The following is a 20,346-nucleotide window of genomic DNA, read 5'->3' as shown; positions in this document are numbered from 1 at the left end:
ATTTGGCCTGTCCTTAAATTATGAAAGTAGGCAAACTGCACAAGGTAGTATTAAAGGTATCTATTTTGCAATAGAAGCAAAATCATATGACAATCCATTTCTAATCCTTAACTGTCTTTTTTTATTCATAGCAACTTGAAATAGCATGATTGCTTTTAGCTGTATACAGATGCTGGTGTATCCTAGGAGCCAACTCATGGGAAAATCTGCTGGGGGATCCTTCAGTCACAGAACACCAAAGTTGTGAATGTTCATCAGTGATTCAATGGTTCAGACATTTACATTTATTTCTGGTATTTCCTATCTACAACTCTTTATTAATTAATATGTGGAATGAGGTTAGTCAAAACCATTCTGCAGTTTAATCTTACCTAAGCCAAGCAACAGCAATCTGTACAATGATGTCTTTAAAAAGTTAAACTTTTAATTTGTTTGTTAATGCATTATAAGGAAATATAAGCCGGGAGTGGTGGTGAATGCCTGTAATCCCAGTGGTTTGGGAGGCTGAGGCAGGAGGATCCTGAGTTCAAAGCCAGCCTCAGCAACTCAGTGAGGTGCTAAACAACTCAGTGATACCCTGTCTCTAAATAAAATACAAAATAGGGTTGGGGATGTGGTTCAGTGGTTTAGTGCCCCTGAGTTCAATCCCTGGTATCCCCCCCCCCAAAAAAAAAAAAAGAAAGGAAGGAAGAAAGAAATATATATTATTTCCTAAAAATTTTTAAACATTTTACCTCTGTTATTACATAAAGCTTTCAATGAACATGTGTCCTGAGGATAGAAAATAATAGATATGAAAAACAAGTCTAGATTTCTCATGTCAGAGATTATTTAGAATCATTGCTAAACAAACCCTTTTATTTTTCTTTGCATTTTCTTCTAATTGCCAGCTTGTCCAAAATGAGAAAAAATTTTGTAGTTATGTTTTAGTAGGGCATCAAAGAATTCCATGAAAACTGCATTCAATGGCTACTGTAAACACTGTCAACTTTGAGAAGTGGAAATGGTCCTTCATAACCTTTCAAAAAGTAGGTAGATCAGTAAATGGTGAAAACAGATAATTTCAGTTAAACCAAATATTTGGCTTACAGACAAAAGAAACGTCTTCTCAAAGAACTGAGATCAGTGTATTTTTTGAGGTATAAATGGAGATTTTATGATTAGATTTATAGAATACTCATTTAGGAGTGTTATTATTTAGAGATTTGTTTTCAAGGTTTCTCTACCATGTTATTATCTAGAATATCCCCAGTAAAAATTATTTATTCAAGCTGAGTCTTTGGATTGAACTAAATCTAATGCTCTAGGAAACAAAGTTACACTTAGTAAGTCAATTGCTGAGCAATCAGCTGAAATAGAAATTTTGTTTATGATACCACTGATTATTTACTATCAGGCTGGATAGAAAAGAATCTACCCTAAGTGGAAGATTTGGTCATACCATATGGACATGATGGCTCTGTAGAGTTGTTACTGTGACAACAGACTGTGCCATAAATAAACAGAAAGAATTTATCTGAAGCATTAAGATTCACCCTAGTAGAGCACTGCAATTATGCAGTTTTTCTGTGACAGAATTGCTTTCATGAACTCAGAAATCTATTATGCACCATTTCCTATAATATCGCTTTCCCATGATTTTTCTTAGTAGGTAAGATGTCAGCTGTCCGCTTAATATAAACTGTGATGACAGTGTCTGGGTTGCTAAGAAGTTATCAGTAAATTTTTGAAAATTATAAGAAACAAATATAACAACACTTTAAATTCTGGACTTAGTTTTTACCTTACCAACAGACCACAAATATCAACTGGACTTGATATATATTAGGAAAATATTCATTTTATCAGTTGTTGTGTTTATCTTCATTTAACATAACACAGTAGATTGAATAATATCACTTTGATGCATTTGGCTTAATTTCACACTTAATGAATAGTTTGGAAATCACCCTTGCATTTGGCACTAGCCGAGAGTTTAAATTCCATGCTAGTGTTTTGTTTGATTTTTTTTTTATAAAGACCCTGGCAATTAAATTCCATGAAGGCAGTATATTATTTAAAGATAGAACTCAAAGAATTGCCTCAAAAGTCCTGGAATCCAGGATGACATTACCTTCAGGATCTGAGAAAACTTTCTTCCAGAAAGAAACATTCAGGAAGGAGGGGATTTAGAGAAATCCAATTTTGGATATCTCAAGTTGAGATACCTATTATCCAATCAAGCAGAGATGTTGAAAGGATAAATTTGGTTCTAATAGTCAAAAGAAGGATTGAACTTGAAAATGTACATTAGAAGTCAACAGCATGTAGATAGAATTTAAAGTCAAACTGGTGAGCAGTATATCTTATGAAATGAATGGTCAGAACAGAAAGGACAAGAGGACTAAGGCAAGAACTACTTGAAGAATTAAGAATTAAAAATTACATATTGAATATGTTAACAGATCATGAGGGACATGGACAAGATATAAACAGTGGAGTAATGGAAGATAAAGCCTAATAGACTATTTAGATGAGAAGGTGGGGAATGGAGACAGTAAATATATACAACTCTGTCATGAGGTTCTACCACAAAGGGGAGCAGAGAAATAATAAGGCTATATGAATAAACGAGGGCTCATGGGTGCACTAGTTTTAATTCTTTTATATATAATAATTAATTCTTTTATATATATATATATATACACACATATACATATATATATATACACACATATACATATTATATATACATATATTTTATTTTCAGTCTGCTATAACAAAATACCAAATACCATGTAGTTTATAAATAATGAAAATTTATGTCTCATAGTTCTGGAGGCTGGGAATTCCAAGATCAAGCTGACAGTAGATTTAATATCTGTATAAGACCTGATTCCTGGATCAAGATGGTGCCTTCTCCTTATGCCTTCTTCATATTTTGGAAAGAAACAAACAAACTTCTTGGTGGTGTCTTTCTTATAAGGGCACTTTTTCCCATCCATAGGGCTTCATCATTGTGATCAAATCACTGTGACCATAGCAGTGTGATTGGGATGACCTAGATAAGTGGGATAAAACCCTGGTGATCTAATGAATGGATAACACTTGAAGAATAAAGTCTTAAGTAGATGTTAAGGGATAGATTGAGTAGATAACAAGGGTGACTTTGCATGGTGGCTAGGTGGGGACAAAACACTTTTTTATCATATACAAAGAAGCAAGATATACAATTATAAGCATAAGTCAAATGCAGGAAGATATAGATGTTTTTATGATTATATCAATTATTTTGTTGAATTGTTAAAGTAGGTCATCATCAGAGAATATAGGAAGGATAAAAGATTTGAGCAGAGTTTATAAAATGTGACATACCGTCCTTAGACAATAAGCATGCAAACTATGAAAATAGCATGGGAGATTTGAGCAACTTTAAGAGTTCATTGGAGTTTTGTGAGTTGAAATCTGAAGGGAGATCAGTCAGCTTGTTTGTATTTTCTTCTGCTATATCCTGTTACTCTGATACACATCTGCAGTAGGAAGAATATTTGATTTAATCAGCTTTGGAGTTTTGCCAAGAATAAGAGAGAAGGAAGACAAAGAATTATGTGTATATGCAAAAGGATGATTATAGTATTTAATCATGGAATTTGATTCTGTGTAAGAAAAGAAAAAGAAAAGAACATGGGTGAACTGAAAAGCTAATGAAATCAGTATATTGGAGTTTTAGTTTGGGCCAAAGAGTAGTTGGAATTGGGATGGTAGAAAAAACCAAAGGACAGTTGGTTCTCACAGACAGGGAAACTTGAAAATAAGATTCCAGTTCAGCTGTAATTATTACATACAAGACTTGGGACACATTTGAGAATATAACTGAGATAGATAGAGGAAAATATTCACTAGAAGTGAGCAGATCAAGAAATTAACAATTCAGAATATTGAATTTATAATATACTTGATATATATGAAATTGAAATTACCAAGGTTGAGAATGGGAATAATAGTGAAGAAAAAGATCTTGAACCAAGTGCTTGTTATCAATTAAAAAAAAAAAGATGTCACCGCTAAAACAGCTGGTAGAAGTCGGCTTTCAATTAGAGCAAAATAAGAATCCACTTAAAGAACATGCCAGTCAAATGTAAAAAAACGAGTCCAGGGAATGACAGACCTGGTGAGCCTTGCTCTTCTTATGTTGACTGAAGTAAGTAGAAATGGAGGACATTATGGGGTTACTCTCTTAAGGAGAAATTCCTCTGTTAGCTTCCTTCTTGGGATAATTTCCAGTGTCAAGTCAGTGTAGGTGGTAGTGACCAGAATTGATCTTACCAAGAACAAGATGTATTCTACATCCTTGTTCAGTTTTGCAAAGAGGGCCTTTTGAGACTGGGGCACAGGCTTTCTAGAGTATTAAAATTCAAGAGTTATATAACACAGCACTATGTTTCAAAACTCGTCAGATCCCACAGAGTTTTGCAATGACATTTAAGTGCATTAGTAGAATATGGTGAAGATTTGTTATTGAATTTTCCAAAAGAATTTTGAGTTGTTAGATCAAAGGTTTCTTTTTTATGGAAAATGGCAGACTTCTGCAAAAGGAGGCTTAAAAATCTTCCTTTAGTAAAATTCATGCTTTTTCATTACTATACTCTGAGGTACAACTAAATATTTAGCAGAGGTGGTTAGAAGGAAATAGGTGACCCTGGAGTGCAACGGAAAGGAAATGAAGAATTCATTATTCTAGAAAAAATTATTTGTACTTACATAAATAAGTTTCTGCAAAAATTTGAAGACCAAAATAAAAATAAACTTATTTTTTTCAAAACCTAATAATATGTTATTTTAAAAGTGTTCCTAAGAATAATTTCTGACAGCTCTCTACACATTCTACTTCTCTTTTAATCGAATGACAAACTACAAGTCTAAAAACATGTCCAATGTTCTGTACTAATCTGCAGGAAGATTGTCTAACATTGGATAGATCATTACAAATGAGTTGCAGACTATTAATCAACTAGATTTGTTGTTCCTTAAAAAAAAAATTTAGGCCCATTATTTAAGAAGTAGAATTTCCATTTCCATTGCTATCTTTCTGCCTGCAGGTTTGTGGTGCTCAGAGGGAAATGCTCAGTTTAGATAATCAGCCGCATCTTCTCTTTCTCTTTAGGAACAGGATGGCAAAGTTGTCATACACCATACACTATAGACAGGGCTTCAAATGGAGTCTCATTCGCTTTATTTCTGTTGTTCACATTAGAAATCCTATAAATCCTATAATTCTTTATTAAATAATTTTCTGGAGTGTAATTATTTAATCATTCATTCATTCCCTTATACATATTTTACCAGTGCCCAATATTGCCATACATTGTTGTGGGTACTGGAAATGCACAGTGCACATACTAGCCACAACTACTTTAGAGAAATAGCCACAATGGATAGACACAACAAATAAAAAATTTTGAAATTATAAGTTACATATGGAAAACTAGCAGTTCTTTTCAAGATTGTAATATCTTAAGGACATAATTTAGATTATAAAGTAGTGAAAGTAAAATTTAAGCTTAGATTCTGCCTCAGTCTTTTCAGGCTGCTAGAGTCAGCTAGGATAGATTGGGTGGCTGGTAAACAATAGGAATTTATTTCTCACAGCTTTAGAGACTGAGAAGTCAAAGATGAAATCAACAGATCTGTTGTCTGGTAAGGTTTTGTTTCCTATTTTGTAGACAGCAGTCTTCTCATAGTGTCCTCATGTGGTGCAAGGGGCATATAAGCTCCTTTGGGACTATTTTATAAAATTGCTAATCTCGTTTATGAGAGTCTAAGCCTTATGATCTATTTTTTTTCTCAAAGACTTTAATTCCTAATACTATTATATTGGGGGTTAGAATTTCAACACAGGAATTTAGAGGGGACAGAAACATTCAGCCATTGCCATGTTACCGACAAGTCACTTGTTATTTGCAAATGGAAAATAGGTACATACCTTTGTAGCAGAGAAATCTGATGAAAACTACCCTGAATAAACAATTTTTTAATCAACCAACATGAGACCATGGATGTGATGCACTGAGAACACACACATGTCTCTTCTGTGCTACCCCTATATAAAAATGAACAACGATATTCAACCATGAGGCCATTATTGTCAATAAAACCCTAAAGAACTGGCTTAGACTACCAAAGTTTCAATGTTATTAATGATAAAAATTGGAGAATTGTTCCAGATAAACAGAGCCTAATGAGATATGATGCTAAATGTAATGCAAGATTTGGGATTGGATTTTGGATAGAAAAATTAAGTTGCTGTAAAGAATATGAAGCCAATAAAAATTTTTGATTATGGAGTATGTATTAAGTCACATTTTTTTTTTGTAACAAGGATTGCTTTACCACTGAGGCACATCCCCAGCCAGTTTTGTTATTTTTATTTAGAGATGGGGCCGAAGTTGCTGAGGTTAGCTTTGAACCCACAATCCTCCTGCTTCAGCCTCCTGAGCCACTGTGATTACATTTATTTATATTAACTTTCTTTATTTCATAATTGTATTATGGTTATATAAGAGAATGACCATATTCTTAAGAGAAACACATGAACCATTTAAGAGTAAGGGATCATAGATTACTGAGATGGTAACAGGAAGAGTCAGGTAGACAAGTAGGCATGTGAGATAGATAGATAAATAGACAGATAGATAAATAGACAGACAGATAGATAGATAGCACAGAGAGAGTTAGAGAATGGCCAAATGTGTGTGTGTGTGTGCGTGTGTGTGTATATATATATATATATATATATGAAAATCTTCTAAATCTAGATGTAGGTTGATTATGTGCTCAGTGTACTAATCTTGCAACTTTTCTGCTGTTTACTAATTTTCCACATAAAATTTAAAATAATTTTATACCTCATGGATGAGATAATGGACATTAACTATAAGGGAATTATTGCAGGGAAAAGGAGGAGCATAGCAGAGTATCTTCACAACAGGCAAAAGTGTTTTAGATGTAAAAATCACTAAATGTTAAATAATAAATTGAATTTTATCAAATAAAACCTTCTGCTTACTAAAAGATCTCCATTCACAAAACTTAAAAAAAATCAAATTGTGGCCTGAGAGAAAGTATCTCAATATGTATATCTAACCACTATATAAATATTCAGAAAGCAATAATATGGAAAAACAAATTATAAATCAGGCAAATTAATGCACATTTCTCAGAAGACATGGAAGGAAATGCAATAAAATAGCTAGAACTTCACAAAAATTACAAAGACATCACACCAACAATTGACAAAGATCTGGAACAATAACATTCACTTTTCAGTAAACATTCACTACAGAATTGTTTGAGTAGCAAGTTTAAATATAAATGTATGTTTTATTCTAAAAGACAGTTTCAGGAATTCATATCTCACCTGAAATAACGTGTGTACAAACGCATACACAGGTGGAATCCTTTAAATTTGAACCCCAAAGAATGTTGATAAGTATTTTGCATAGTTTTAGATAATATGCAACACTGGAAACATTTTGGAAGATTTCAAATGCACAAATAAAGCTGCAGGCATATTCCTTTTATATTCAGAAGGCTGATGCAAGGCATCAGGTTTCAAAGCTCACACATGCTGCCCTTTGTCTATTGGCTTGACGTAGTTTGGTGCAGCCCAAATGCCAATACTTCTTCAGCTGATTTCATCCAATAAATCTCATCTTATTACTCATCTGACTTTTGAACCAGCTTTTTAATAAAAAGTACCCTTTGTGCTCATGTATTTCTTTTTTGCTTGCTTTGTTTTTTTGTTGTTGTTCTTAACCCCTTTCTTCACCTATTTTTCATCCACTTTTCCTTCTCGACTTGCTGCCCTGCTGGCTTCAGAACTCAGAACTGGATATATAGGTAACTGTAGTATACCAATTGCTGATGTAGCTTTTAAACTTCTGAAAGGTCAGTTCCTATAAAAAGTTGTAGCTTTGCTTGTCTGATTGAATCCTCACTGCTACAATCACCACCTATATGATCCAAGAATTCCATTCCTAGACATTTGCCCAAGAGAAATGAAAAAAGCATATATCCACAAAATAGACTCATTTGAAATATAAAGTGTCCTATCATCTTATTCATAAGAATCAAAAAATGGAAACAAAAAGTTTTCATCAAACAAACAAACAAAAAGGCCTCGCACGGTGGCAGCTGGGGAAGCTGAGGCAGGAGAATTTCGAGTTCAAAACCAGCTCCCACAATACTGAGGCAGCATTAAGCAACTCAGTGAGACCCTGTCTCTAAATAAAATACAAAATTGAGCTGGGGATGTGGCTCAGTAGGTGAGTGCCCCTGAGTTCAATTCCTGGTACTCCCCCGCCCCCTCCCCCACAAAAAAATAGGCAAATGAATTACTTGTATACGCAACAACATGGATGAATCTCAAAAGCGTCATGTTGAGTGAAAAAAAAAATCCAGAAATTTTAATAGGTTACATATAATCCCATTTATGTTATCTAAATATAGGTTAAAAACTGACAAGAGAAATAAAAATATCTCCTCTCTCAGGAAGATATGATTTCACTGGAGGGAGCTCCAGGAATTTTCTGGGCTGTGGAGCTATTTTGTATCTTGATTGGAGTGCCAGTTTCACAGGGATGCATTTGTCAAAACTCATTGTAGCTATACATTAATCTGTTCATTTTATTGAATATGAGTTTCACCTCAATAAAAATGTGGTAATGGAAGTGATAAAATATTATCTATGCTATAATTTAGGCTTATGAAAATGCTAAGGAAATATGACTGAAGAAAATATTATTTCTGCAAATTAGGAAAGAAGGAGGAAAGCCATTTGCACTATAGCTTTAAGAATGAATATGCATTGCCCTGCCAAGCAAAGCGAAGGGGAAAAAACCAGAGTGGCTTGTGTGTTCATGGAAGAGTGGGAGTTCCATGGGAAAATAGGGAATTCAATTAGTTAAAGTGTAGCTGGGGAGGTATCAGACTACAGCTAATATATCTAGAAAGTTAAGTAGAGTTCATTGTTAAGAGAAGTTGATATATGCCAATGCATTTTAGTTTTATTCTATTCACAGTAAATTATTAGCAGTGGCTTTTAAGTGGATCAAAACATTGAAGGAAACTAATTTGAATTTTAGGAAGGAAACTGGCAGTATCCAGTATAGTTGGGTTGTCACGGATTAACAGGTAGACCAGTCAGGAGATGAGTATAATAATTCAGCAAGAGGTGATGAAAATCTGGAAAGAGTCAATCATTGTAAAAAAGATAGGAAAGTTATTTCAGATACACAACTATTGTGATTTACTCACTAACTAGAGTTGAGGCTGAGGAGTCACAGCTTCACTGAATCTGTGTTGGGCAACGAGATTATGGTCATCTGCTATATGCAGGTGAAAAGGAGATAGATTTTTTAGAGATAGAAATTAGGTTCTGTTGGATATAATGTAAAATGACCAATAAATGTGTTCAAATTGCAGCCATTCAGTGGGCAATGAAAATGGCACTTTCCTGGATATAAAGCAAAGTAGAACTATAGATGCATATGCATAATTTTTCCTATGCTTTCCTAAAAAACAAGGAGAAAATAAATGTAAAAAACCAAGGTTTGCAATTGCTACTAGCGTTGGCATAAATGGATAGAGTTTTAGAGTTATGGGGACAGGAATGTTGAAATAGATGGCCAGTAGGTACAGAAGGTAGTAGGAACCCAGGAGAGCTAGGATAAAACAGAAAAGCTTGCACAAATCATAAAGTGAAGGCTAAGTGATTAGAAAGTTCACTGCTGGTAGGGAGAAAAATCACAAGGAGAAAATAGAAGAATGCTCATCTCAAGCTCAGATATTTGATAGGATAACTGACAAATGTGTTGGTGTTACAACTATTGAAGAGTTTGAAATGCAAATTAAAAAGCAATAAACATGTAGACTGTTCAAGTCCACAGTAGGGATAAATGTTGAAAATTTATGTAAGCCTGTAGGAATTTGGACTTTAACGAGCCGGTTTTTCAGAGAATTTAAGTAAGCCTGAATAAGAGGCCCCTGGTGTGAAAGTTAGAATACAAAACATGTTCCCCAACTATCACTCCTTCAAAATAGAACAAGTTCATAACATAGTGGTAATAAGACTAGTTTATAATTTTTACAGTGCAGGCCTTTAGGACTTTATGTGCTGCTCAAAACTTTAGTTAGACAAACTCTCTATTAATTAAGCTAATTAAAAATCCACCTTATCTTTAACACATAACAAAAAAATGTCCTTTGATTTATGATCCCTTCTTGTTAATGGTTTAATGAGCAGGGCATATGAATATATAATTTACTGAAATAGACTGTAAATATATTTCTCATAGAAATTAAAATGCACTCATTTTCTGTGAGTTTAAAAGTTAACTTCCTAGCATAAAAATAAATATTCTAGAATATGGCCAAATTCATCAACTGATTTTAGATTTGAGGTTATTTTTAAAAGAGACAAAAGACTAATCTCTGTGTTTTCACCTCACCCTCACTAGACTTTAATTGGATACTAGAGTCTACTAATCAAATCAAGAGGTTCTGGGCATAACTAACACTTCTTGAGATGCAATTGAGATGAAATTAAAGGCCAGTTGGGCAGAAGTGGGATGGATTTACATTCATGTAATCATTGGCTGTTGGGTTGCAATTTTGCTTGAACAATCAATTTTTAAAAGTGTGTCAAATGTTAGTTTTAACAAATGATTTCAACAATTTTTTTATCATTTTAAAGACACATGCAGGTGAACTACTACCCCTGGTTTTCTTATGCCTACGATTATAATCCTTACCAGAGAAGAGTCTGTTTCAATCAGTAATGCTTTCCTCATGCTTGCTAGATTGTCTAGCACAGAGCAAATCCTCAGTAAATGTTTGTTGACTTATATTTAAGAAGAAATAGAAATAGAATCGCCAACAACATATAAATAAATAAATAAGTAAATAAAGACTAGTATACTAATTTCTTCCCAAATGTGATGGTATATCAACTTATAGAAAATGCAGTATAAATCATTAGGTATATTGCAGTTATTTAATAATCTGGACTCAACTGACCAGCCATCATGGACTGAACACTTAAAATAATGCCCCCCCAAAAAAAACTGGTGAACAGGTTCTATAGCTGTCTGCATTTGGTTTGGGGATTTTTTCCCCTCGGCTCATTGCCCCCTGTACTCTTCAGACCTCCTAGTAAACTATCCCCAGCCTTTGTCTCATTGTGCTTCATTTCTTAATGATTTTCCAAAACTCCTTCTTTTACATTGGCAACTCATAGTAACAGTTTGCCTTTGTTGTTGTTGTTTACCTAGTGACCTTTTACAGTATCTCTTCTAGACCTGTGTAGTATGGCAGAGGACAACTTGGCTCTAAGATAGCCTGTGGTAATTCTCTAATTATGATTTTGGTTTTTTTAGGGAAAGATGTGGATGTGAGCTGACACCAGGAGGTACAAGCATGTGACAAAGACAATAAGCAAAAGAATGAGTAGTTAAGACAGGAAATCAAATTTAATCAACACTATACGCCATAAGGACAATAGATGGTGCCATAAAAAGAACAGAGTCATGATCACCATGCATTTGTCAAGAACCCAGATGCCAAATCATCTGGTCTATTCTGGCATTTGAGTAAAATACATTATCTGTGTCTTCATAACTCATAGAGGTTTTGACTAAAGTTTTGATTGATTTTCTGAATTCCTAACTGAAATGGAAAAATGTTTTGAACTCCTGTGGACATGCCCTGAAAGGGAAAAAGGCTAGAAATAAAATAGGAATGTCTTAAAAAAAAATAGAAGCATAACCCAATAGGAATGGAGCAGTAACCAGCCAACACCCTTAGCCAAATGGTGTGTGAAACAATCAAACCAAATGAGGTGAGAATTACAGGTCAGCTTGATCAAAGCTCACCTATAGAGAATGTCAGTGAAGGAATATGTCATGAACAGATGCCCTGAAAATGGCTCAAGGATGGAGCATGAGGGAAGAAGAAAGAAATCAAACAAAATAGTCATATTGAAAAGGAAAGAAGTAAAAAGAAAGGATATTTTAAAAGAAGAAAAGGAAACAAAAAATTCAAATGAAGAAAGAAAATTTGGCTTGAAATATGTACTCAGCTGGTCAGCAGCCTCCTCAGCTTGTTTCTTTTCGTACTCATTTCTAAATTTTATGATATTGACATTCAGCGTCTGCATCCTTCCAAGATCACTCCCCTTTGAAATGATATCACACATTCTGACCCAGTTAATCTCAATTTTATGTATTTCCTTTTACTAAGGTTTGGGTAAAAGTGGCCCCCAATACGCTCATGTGCAGGAAGGCTCAGAGGTGCAGTGATTAGATTATGAGAGTTGTAACAAAATAAGTGGCCTAATTCAGTTGATGCCTTAATAATTCGAAAGGACGACTGTACTGGGTTAAAACTGTAGGCAGGTAGGGTGTGGCTGGAAGAAGTTGTTGGTGGTGGAAGTGCCTTTCGGAATTATATTTTGTCCCTGGCTTCTCACTTTTTCTCTTTCTGTCTCTCTGTCTGTCTCTCTCTCTCTTTCTGCTCTAGGCTACCATGAGCTGAGTAGCTTTTCTCTGCTATGTCTTTCTGCTTGTTCTGCCTCAGCTTGGGCCCAGAGCCTGGATTCAGCAGACCATGGACTGAGACCTCTGAAACTGAAAAGCCCAAATAACCTTTCCTCCTCTAAGTTGTCATGTGAGTATAGGTTAGAGGGAGGAAAAGCTGACTAACACACTTTTCTATAAACTGGTTAAGTTGCTTTATTCCTTGTAGCATTATTTCCAGTACAGACCCTTTTCATTCTGTCCTCTCTTATTGTGCCATATTGGCTGACTACATTGTTAGATCAAATAAGTTTTATGACAATTTGTTTGGATGCTTGATATTCACAAAATTTGGGCTTGAAAAATTAATGGAGTCATCATCGAATATCATCAAACACTGGGTCAGGAAATGAAAAAAGCAAAGGAAATCTTGAAATATCTGTAATTTCCTCTTTCTGGTAAGCCTGTTGTAGAACTTAAAGATAGAAATTGCACTTTTCAGAAAGCAGATCATATTTTGTCTTTTTCTATGGAACAGTCCAAGTTGTTGAGCTACTGCTCCTTTGAGTATCCCAGATCTATTGTAACGGACTAAAATGCCGATCATTCCCTTCTTCTAGCTTCTGTATTCAAAATTGTGAAATGTTTGGTTATTGATCAAAACTACCAGCTACCTTGAATAGAGAAAACAGAAAAGACTCAAGGGGATAAAAAGATGAAAAAATCTTGAATTAATTCAAAACAGATGGGGAACAATACACCATTAACTATATTATCAGACATCTTCAGACCTGGGTGGAGATAGGAAAACAAAGAGACCATCACATTAGTGTTTACATGCAGGTGGGTGCAGGGAGACCTATTATCATCGTGGAAGAGTGACCTCAAAGAAGGCCTGGTAGGGAAGATGATCAATTATATTCTGTCTAATTTGTTACATCAGTCTAACTAGAACATGTTTGTCTTTGCTGACAGCAGTTGGGATACTGATTTGTAAAATACAATCATATACTAGGTAGGAGACTAAAAGGAGTCTGATAAACAGAAAATCATTATAGCAACCAGTGGAAAAGAAAAAGAAATTTTACATGCAGACAGACAGACAAAGTAATATATTTAAAGTACCAAACAAAACAAACCAAAAACCAACAACTTGTCAATCTAAAATTATATACAAAACGACTCTCTTTTAAAGGGAACAGTGAATAATAGCATTTTCAAATATACAAAAGCTGAAAGAATCAATCATCACAGAGGTGCACTAAGAAACTATTAGGGAAATCCTTCAGCAAGAGGTAGGACAATAGATGGAAATATAGATCTGTAAAAAAGAATGGAGGTGTTAGAAATGGAAACTACATGGGTAAATATAGAAGAACTGTTTCTAATTATTAAAATCTCTTCAAAAGATAATAGACTTTCTCAACAAAAATAGTATCATATGGGTTAATAAGATATGTAGAAGTAAAATAATTGAAAATAATAAAATAAAGGCCATGCGTGGAAAAACTGAAGCAGTTATATAAACTTCTTAATCTATGGGTGGTATGGCATACTAACACTTGAAGGTAACTATAACAGATGTTAACTAGAGAACAATGCCTAAAATAACAAAACAATTATAACAAGTCAACAATGTGATAAAACTTTTTTTTTTTTTTTTTTGTATTCAGGATTGAATCCAGGGACATTCTACCACAGATTTACATCCCCAACCCTTTTTCTTTTTTATTGTTGAGACAGGGTCTTGCTAAATTGCTGAGGATAGCCTTGAAATTGTGATCCTCCTACTTCAGCCTTCTGAGACACTGGGATTTCAGGTGGGCACTACTGTGACCAGTTAAAATGGAAATTTTAAAAAGCTAAAATAAGAAAAAAGAACAAATAGGACATCAAAATTACATTAAGTTAAAATCAACTAAATACCCAAATTTAAAAATAGTGATTGCTAGATTATATTTCAAAAACAAGACCCATTTATAAGCCATGTAGAAGAAACATACTTAAAATATAATGAGAAAAATAAGATAAAAGTAAAGGGATATAAGCACACACATACACACACATAAAAATATACACAACAAGAAATATTACCGGGGTAAACATTGTCATCTATAGTGATAATTGGATCAACTAACTTAATACCAAAATATAACAATCTAAATACTTATACCAATAACAGAGCTTCAAAATGGATGAAACAAATGTTAAGAGATATAGATACATTCAGAATTAGACAAATTTAAATAGACTTCATTTAATAATTGTTGGAATAAGTATTCCAAAAATCAACCATGATGAGTTGATTTAACAACATTATTAATCAACTGGATCTAATTGGCATTTATAGACTAATCCTGTCAACAAAGCAGCTGACACTTCCCAGTGTACATATGGAACATTCACAAAGATATAACATGTTTTGATCCACAAAACATCTATCAATAAGTTTAAAATGGTTTAGGTCATACAAAGTATGCTTCTGAATGGAATGAAAATATTAGAAGTTGGAAAAAAAGAGCTTTGAAAAAAATCTCTATTTGAAAGTGAAATAACCAATTACTTTCACAACCAATGAGATTAAAAAATTTTAAATTAGAAATTATATTGAAATAGCAGGAGGGAAGATGAAAAGGAAGGGGGAAAATAGTAGGGAAAAAATTAACCAAATTATGTTATGTGAAGGTACAAATATGTCATAATAAATCTCAGTATTATATGTAATTATAATCCACCAATAAAAACAAATTTTAAAAAGAAAGAAAATGAAACTTTTCTGTATAAGTTTGTGTAGAATGCTACTGAAGTGTTTTTTTTTTTTTTAGAGAGAGAGAGAATTTTTGATATTTATTTTTTACTTCTCAGCAGACTCAACATCTTTGTTTGTATGTGGTGCTGTGGATAGAACCTAGGCTGCAAGCATGCCCGGGGAGCGCGCTACCACTTGAGCCACATCCCCAGCCCCCTGAAGTGGTTTTTAAGGGAAAAGTTATAGCATTAAATCCAACAATATATTAAAAAGAAAATGCATCATCATTAAGTAGTGTTTATCCCAGAATTCAGGCTTTATTTTGCACTGGAAAAATCAATCAATGTGATTCATCATGTTAATAAACTCAAAAAGAAAGACCAAATGATCGTCTCAATAGACGTGATCTTTGACAAAATCTATCAATTTCAGGTTTTTTAAAAACTCATTGAACTAGAAATAGAAGGAAACTTCCTCAGTGTAAAAAAGGGCACTAATGAAAACCCTATGGATAAAATCATATTTTGTGTCAAAGCCTAAATGTTTTCCTCTCATGATCAGGAATAAGACAAGGATGCCACTGTTACCACTTTTATTTAAAATAATACTGAAGTTTTTATTTGTTTGCTATCTAGCACTTAACCAATTAGTACAAATGGATGGCAAACAAGACAGAGGATATACTCAACATTAAATATAAATTAAAAGCCTGGTATTTACATACCTATTTGCATGGCTAAAATTTAAAAACATGATTACACCAATAAAAATGTTTATTCACAGCACTGTGAATAAAATGAAACCCTAGTACTCTTGTTAGAATGTAAAATGGTACTACCAATTTTGAAAACAATTAGAGTGTTCTTAAAATATTAACATACATGTTTGATGCAGCCATCCCATTTGTAGGTTCTTAACTCAAAGAGATAAACCATGTCCATACAAAGACTGGTAAATGACTATTTATAGGAGCTTTATTTATATTTATAAAAAATTGGAAACAACCCAAATATTAACAACAGGTGAAGGAGTAAACACACTTTATATCCATACAATGAAATACTATTCAGCATTAAAAGGAATGAGCAAATTTCATACACCCAACAACATGGATGATTCTCAACATAACTAGGCTGAGAGAAGACAGCTTGTCAAAAAAGAACACATATGGCACTATTCTATTCACACAAAATTCCTGAAAACACAAACTAATCCATAGTGAGAGAAGGCATTCAGTGACTACTCAAGGAATGAGCTGAGGGGATCTGGGCAGAAGAAAGAGTGGATGAAAGAGTACCAGGAGAACTTTCAGGGCATGGATATGTTTAGTGGGGAATAAAATTAACCAAATTATGTTATGTGACTGTGGTGATCATTTCTTGGGTATAAACATGTCAAAATTTATTAAATTGTATGTTTTATATATAGTTTATTTTTTGTAATTATACTTCATAAAATATTAAACCAAAATCAATATGTTTATATTGTTTTCTAGCTTAAAAGCTTTACTGGTAAAAGTGGGGTAGGGAGGGAGAGCATGGGAGCATTAGATTAATTCTAGATAGGGAAGAGGGGTGAGAGGGAAAGGGAGGGGGAAGGGGATTAGCAAGGATGGTGGAATGCGATGGTCATCATTATACAAAGTACATGTATGAAGACTTGAATTGGGTGTCAATATACCTTATATACAAACAGAGATAAGAAAAATTGTGGTGTATATGTGTGTGAAGAATTGTAATGCAAAAAAAGTACATGTATAATGGCATAAATTGACTTGAACATACTTTATATACAGAGATACAAAAAATTGTGCTCTATATGTGTAATAAGGATTGTAATGCATTCCACTGCTGTCCTGTATTTTAAAAAAATAATAAAATCAATTAAAAAAATTAAAAAAATATATTTGCTATAAAGCCCCATCTTTTCTGCTATGCAAGCCAATACAAAAATACCTTAATTTTGGGCTGGGGATGTGGCTCAAGCGGTAGCGCGCTCGCCTGGCATGCATGCGGCCCGGGTTCGATCCTCAGCACCGCATACAAACAAAGATGTTGTGTCTGCCGAAAACTAAAAAATAAATATTAAACTTCTCTCTCTGTCTCTCTTTTAAAAAAATACTTTAATTTATGAAATAAAAATCTATACCTTTTGGAGTGAAAACTTTCATGTTGGCTGTAGAAAACTTAAAAGAGTGGCATTAAAATGTCCTTTCCTCAAATACAGACTTCAGACATTATGCAAAAGAAAAAGTGATGGAGTTTAAGAAATTACCTAAGAAAAATGTGTTTAAAGATAATATCACAAGCAACATTTCAGCTAACAATTATGGAGTTTTAATTAGTCTGCAAGCTTCCAAAATTCCCTGTAGGTAAAGTGCAATAGCAACAGATGGAAGAAAATTTGGAAATCACAGTAGTGGGCACAGCATCTTAAAATATAGACATATTTCCAGAAAATAATTGACAAAATCCTGTATGTAAGCACTCTGATCCAATATACACTTTTAAAATAGGAGTTTTTCCACTGATAAAGTGGTTTTAGTGTGGATTTCTCCAAGAGAAGCCCACATCAATATTCTTTCTGATTCTTCAAAAGAAGCTCTTTGTAGATTTTTTGATCTTTCATGATGATGAATATTTTTGATGTGAGAATTTTCTTTCTTCTGGTTTATCATTTAATCCAAAGCATTGAAAAACTTTAAAATTCCCAAGTCAGACCTACATCAGTTACCAATTGATCACTGACCTAGTGAGTAATTAAATTGCTTGACTTTTTCTTTATAGTCCATCCAAGATAATTATATTGAAGCTCAATTGATTTTATTCACTCACTCACATCTTCTTTCCATATCATTGAATATTTTACATATACCAAATACTAGAAAAAAAACATTGGGAATGTAAAATGAGGCCTAGAAGGTCCTGTAACCAAAGAATCTGTTGGCTAGTGTGAAGTTAGTAACTCACTGAAATATAACATAAATACTATGATAAACAACACATCTAGGTACACCTATCCCTGGACTGCAGCAGGCTCAATAGTGTGTACAAAGAAGTAGTATTGGAATTAACATTGGCAAGGAAGGAGCACTAGAAAATGTGCTACATTCAAAATCCAGAAATTGAGTGAGCACTTTTTCTTAAGAATAAAATCTAACAGACCTTATATTAATTTTCTCTATATTGTTTACTGATAAGCCATTGAATTAATTGGACTAAACTTTCAATTAAGTATAAACAAAATTGAGGTATGTACTTGACCACTACACCAAAACTTCACTGGGAAAGCAATACAAGGTAGGAAGTATCTGAGAAAGTAGACTAGGTGATGGAGTGGGGAGAAAGACTCAGGGGTATTGGGGGGAAGAAATGATTCATAACTACTAATGGCTATATAGTTTTATTTGGGGTTATAAATATGTTATAAAATTAATTGTGAAAATGTTTTCAAAACTCTAAACAAACTAAAAAAAACCACTAGATTGTATACCTTAAGGCAGTGGATTGCATGATAGGCAAATTATATCTCAATAAAATTCTTTATATTTAAAGTCTTTAAATATAAATATACCAAATGTCTATAAATATAAATGTACCAAATGATACAATTGATATGCAATAAAGTTCATCACAGAGGATAGCCTGGGACCTCTTAACTGGATATTCCTTTCAATAAGATCCCAATTTTATCCCATAACATTCCTTTTGATAAAGTCCTGGTTCATGGAGTTTGGAGTCAAAAATACCTAGATGTTTCCCAATATTGATACTATAAATTGCTTGAATTGAGTCAAATCTCCATTAACTGGGGTTGCCATCTGCCTTGAAACATGAATATGGCATTGTCCACTTCCTGTGGCTGTCCAAGAACCAAATGAGGTAACATTTGGAAACTACACCAAACGTTACTGAGTAAGAATTTAATAGACAAATTTTATACCCACTAGCAGGCATTGCTATATCCCCTGCCCAATAGCACTTGCTTTGATGTAATATTTTAGAATCCAGAATAAACAGAAAAGAGTATGAATATTTTTTTTGCCCCTGAGGAGAAGCCTGAGGATTCTGCTATTTCGCAAGGACATTTAGAATCATGTGTGAAACGTGAAACTCTACAATGTCTTTGCCCACCTAGTATATTAACCTAGTATATTAACTAGACTGTGATTGCTGCAGCTTGGTATTGAAGCTTGTTAAGAAGTAATTTGCTATGTGGTTCCAACCTGCATGGAGCAAGTGCCAAATTCAAGGCAGTGCTACAACCAGATATAGTCTTACCTGAATTCATCGTTCTACCTTGCCCCAGTGCTTTTTCTGGTGGCATGTCTATCTTCCCATATCCTAGATTCCACAAGAGAAATCATCTGTGAAACAAAGAAAGATTATGCAGAGTTATTTTTCTATAATGTGTAATGAAGTTGCAAATTTAACTCAGACTGCAGGCTGGATAGTCAAGTAAAAATCAAATCCTTTCTTTCTTTTGCTATAGACCATCTATGCTTTCATACAAGTTTCCACTTGACTCTTCAGCAGGGAAAAGAAGGGAAAGGATAACTAAAAGGTTAATAACTACTAATGGTTATATAGTTTCAACTTTGTTTATAATAATTTAGATAGTGAACTGGTTAAGGTATTGTTAGACTCTGTAGGATTGGCTCAGTTCCTTGGGTGACCCTTTTCTCCCTTTGCTTCTGTCTGAGTTGATGCCCCCCAGCATGAATGGAGGAATACATGGTTCAGAGGATCACTGAAGGGCAAAGATTTGGGGTCTTCTTGAACAGTGTTTCTGGTGTTTAGTGTGATACTCAAATATTCTCAAAACAGAAGACTAGTACACCTAAGTGCTAACATGACATTTTACCTGGCTATCAAATAGGTAAGCACAAGCTAAAATATCCAAAACAGAACTCAAGATTTATTCCTTTCCCAATCTTCCCCATTCATATAAATGACCCTATAATCATCCAGTCAATCCAAACCTTGGGAGTCATTCCCTTTCCCTCACCTCCCATGTCTAATGATCAACAAATCATCTCAGTTCTTC

This window comes from Urocitellus parryii, chromosome 3, assembly GCF_045843805.1.
Source record: "Urocitellus parryii isolate mUroPar1 chromosome 3, mUroPar1.hap1, whole genome shotgun sequence".
NCBI classification, from domain to species: Eukaryota; Metazoa; Chordata; class Mammalia; order Rodentia; family Sciuridae; genus Urocitellus; species Urocitellus parryii.
The sequence above is the reverse complement of the archived record's forward strand: the minus strand, read 5'-3'. Positions refer to the sequence as shown.